At 30.6% G+C, this 3,962-nt stretch overlaps 1 long non-coding RNA gene across 1 annotated transcript; it reads left to right on the forward strand.

Annotated features, from left to right (window-relative positions):
• Window positions 1-1,127: 1,127 nt before the first annotated feature.
• On the forward strand, window positions 1,128-1,994 carry LOC149516387 (uncharacterized). The gene is made up of 2 exons (XR_016345958.1): window positions 1,128-1,416; window positions 1,590-1,994. It is a non-coding gene; the product is annotated as an uncharacterized LOC149516387 (long non-coding RNA).
• Window positions 1,995-3,962: the final 1,968 nt, after the last annotated feature.

Consider the following 3,962-nt stretch of genomic DNA (forward strand, 5'->3'; position numbering starts at 1 on the left):
CGGAATACTTTTAGAATCTCATCTTTGGAGGTCTAAATTTACTTTTCGTAAGAAATTATGTTATGCATGCCATGCAAAATATTTTCGTGTTTATGCACACATTTTATTCTCATTCAAAAATTTTATTATTTTATTAATTTTATTAATTTTAATTAAAATTTTGAAGAAAAAAGGAATTTAATCATATTGAAGATTTTCTATAAATATTTCAATACGCTGGTAATATTTTACAAAAAATCTTCTCACCTAGAGATTTCTTAAAGCATCTCTACTCGGAATACTTTTAGAATCTCATCATTGGATTAAATTTATTTTCTTCTTATTTTTATTACTTATATTTTTTATTTATTAATCAATTTTTATTTATTATTTAAAAAAAAAAATCTTTACTGTATTGAAAATTTTTTATAAATACTCCAATACGCTGGTAGTACTTAAAAAAAATCTTCTCACCTAGAGATTTCGTAGGCATCACTACTCGGAATACCTTTGAATCTCATCATCGGATAAAAATTTCCTCTTCTCTTATTTTTTATTAGTTATATTTCAATTTATTAATCAATTTTTATTTATTATTTTTTTAAAAAAGAAAATCTTTACTGTATTGAAAATTTTTTTATAAATACTCCAATACGCTGGTAGTATTTTAAAAAAATCTTCTCACCTAGAGATTTCGTAGGCATCACTACTCGGAATACCTTTGAATCTCATCGTCGGATAAAAATTTCCTTTTTCTTTCATTTTTTTACTACTTTAGTATTATTATTAAATTTATTTTTTATGTTATTGTTTTTAAAGTTTATTCTAAAAAATAACATAATTATATAAAAAATTATTTAACCACAATTTCATTAATTAGTCTAACAAATATAGATATTTTAATATGCATAAATATTAATAAAATAATACTTAAAAAATAAGAAAAATTCAAAAAAAAAAAATTTTTTTTTTTACCTGAACCGGACCGGTCAACGGTCCGGTCAACTCCTGGTTCGGTTCGACGGTTCGGTTCGGTCTGGTTGGTTCGGTCCGACGGTTCAGTTCGATCTGGTTGGTTTGGTCCGGCGGTTCGGTTCGGTCCAGTCAGACCGGTCAGAGATGATAAAGGCAGCGGGTCGCGGGTCGGGTGCGCGGACCCCGGGTCGGGTCGCGGGTTGACGCGCGGATCCTCCTTGGCTGAAACGGCGTCGTTTTGGGTCTTTGTCTAAACGACGTCGTTTTGAGATTTTGCTTTACTATATATAGCTGAAGATTTTTTTTTTGGTTCATTTGGCTTCTGTTTCAGAAAAAAAAGGGAGAGAGGGAGAGAGAGAGCTCTGGGGGAGAGGTCGTCGGTCGGTTGCCGGAGCACCGTGCCGGCCGTCGTCTGGCTCGCCGCCGGCAGTCTTGGACGGTGGTTTCCGATGACCGAGAAAGGTGAAAATTCTTCTGGAAGTTCTCTTCGACGCGATCTTTCCAGATTCGGTGTCCTTTTTACCGGAAACAGCCCTGATCGACGTAGATCGGGGCTCAAAGTTTCGGTCTCTCTTTTTTTCTTTTTTTTTTTTTTTTTTCTTTGAATCTGCTGATCTCTCTCTTTTTTTTTTCAGGTGGCTTTCTGGCGCTGGGTTCCCCGTTCCAGGGGACTGTTGTTTTTTTTTTTTTTGTGTGTTTTTGCAGAATTTTTTTTTACAGAAGCTGCCTTCTTCTTTTCTTTTTTTTTCGTTTCTTCCTTTAGTCTAGTTTACAAGCTCTATTTATAGAGCTTGTTGGGATTCAAATCTCAGATTTTCTAGGATTCGAATCTCATTTTTCAACTGAAAAATCATACCTACCGTCCGTGATTGGTGGCTTGTCGGGAGGTTGATCGGGTAGTTGGTCGGACCAGTTCGGCGCCGTACCAACCCCTTGACTTTTGTTTTATTTCTGTTTCTTTTGTTTGTTTATTTTTTGTTTTTTTGTTTGTTTTGTTAAATATTATTATTATTAAAATAAAACAGTAGATCCGGACAAAACCGGTGTCTACACAAATGATAGAATAATTTAGATCAAATTTCAATAAAAGTAATTATATTTTTTAAAATTAAAAATTAAAAATATGACTTTAAGAAAATTTTGGTGTGAAAATATATGATGATTATCCAAAGATGAAATCTTAAGAAAAATCATAAATTGTTGAATTTCTATAAGATTTCTAGGTAAAAAGTTTTTTTTTTCTTAAATTCAACCCAAATGGTGAAAGATTTATATAAGAATTCAAAAAAAAATTGTGATATTAATTTTCTTTTTTAAAGGATAAATGATGAATAAATGGAGACTAAATTTTAGTAAAGATATTTCTAGATCCAGCTCAAATGGAGAAAAATTTAGAAATGAAACTTGTAAAAATAAAATAAATTTTGAAAATAAAATTTTTAGTAATAAAAAATGAATAATTATTTAAGAGATTTCTATATGAGAAAATATTTCTAATTTTGGTCCAAATGGTAAAAAAATCATATATATTTTCAATAAAACAAAAATTTTAACAAAAAATAAATGATTAAGTCAATTTTTGATGATGGAGCCTTATCAAAAAACCAAATGGGATTTTTGAATACTTTTAAGGTGAGAAAGTATTTTTAAGGTCTTTGTCAGATCGATGAAAAAGTCTTGAAAATTATTTTTAATATTTAAACATTAAAATAATGACCATTAGAACTAAGATGATTATTAGGATAATTTAAAATTAAATGGTATTATCTTAGGATGGGCGTTGTACGGGTGCTATAATATTTTTCACACGTAACTGAACTCTCAAACTTAGTTCTAAAATGTAAATCAGAACCTATTCTTTTAGGGACACTTAGTCAAGCTTAAAACATCTTTAAAAAGATAGATTCATTATGTGATCAATCACACATAGATAAGAAAAGATTAATGGCGACTCCTTAGGTTATGTTTAGCTATAAATTTACGGATCTATACATTATGACAGTTTAGTGACTCCACTAGAAACATAGAGAGCCAGGCCATTAATTAATTTTAAATTATTCTAACTTTTAGTTTGGTTGATCTTTAATTATTGATTATTCTTTGTTGGCATTTACTTTATTCTTTCGTTTGATAAAATTTTGAATAAAGATATATGTGTTCCTTCACACACATTATCATATGCATATGCATCACATAAGCTTTATATCCGGGCTCCATCTTTTTAAGGAGGGAGTAAAGTATCTATGCTCTTGTGAAATAATAATCTTCACAATGGCTAGCGAAATATTCCTACTCAGATTGAATCATTCCCTTTAGTAGCTTGTGATGGGCGAGGATTAAGATTGCTTTACTAGTCTGTGATGGACAATGATGTAAGGCATAATTTGAAAACCTGTAGAGTCAATCCTAAACCACATATAGTAATACCTAATGGACTTAACCCATAGGTAGAGCCATGTTCTTCCTTTTTGTAGAAATGATCCAAAATTAGGTCATATACCTTTTGTTATACGTGAGTTATGCACTAACCTATTTATCTTTATCTTTTTTCATATTGGATGCTTACTCTATTCTTATTTGGTACTCTCTGCTTATAAAAGTCATATGTAGGTTCATAGTTATTTTGTTTGTTAGTTTGTTTGATTATCTATTTTTATTCATTTTATACATCTCATTCATTCATGAAGCATCATCATTTACGTAATACATCGATCATAATATTACATAATACAAGAATATTTTGCTTTATTTGGTGTTTTACAATTTAGTAGAAATTGGTAATCAATTAGAAGCGTAGATCCAAGCTTTGAAACTCATCTAAGAAGAATTGAGGCATGACTTACAAGAGGTGAAAACATAACTTGGCAAGCTAGTGAAAAGGGTTGAAAATCTTGAAGTGACCCGTTTTCAAAAGTCCTCACCAATTCATGTGTACATTAAGCAACTAATTTGCTAAGATTAAAAGGCCTCTCAAAATACTGATGTTGGCCTAAGTTCCAGTGCATCCG

Source organism: Durio zibethinus, chromosome 10, assembly GCF_047325235.1.
Source record: "Durio zibethinus cultivar Kanyao isolate XHJ-2024 chromosome 10, ASM4732523v1, whole genome shotgun sequence".
Classification (NCBI taxonomy): domain Eukaryota; kingdom Viridiplantae; phylum Streptophyta; class Magnoliopsida; order Malvales; family Malvaceae; genus Durio; species Durio zibethinus.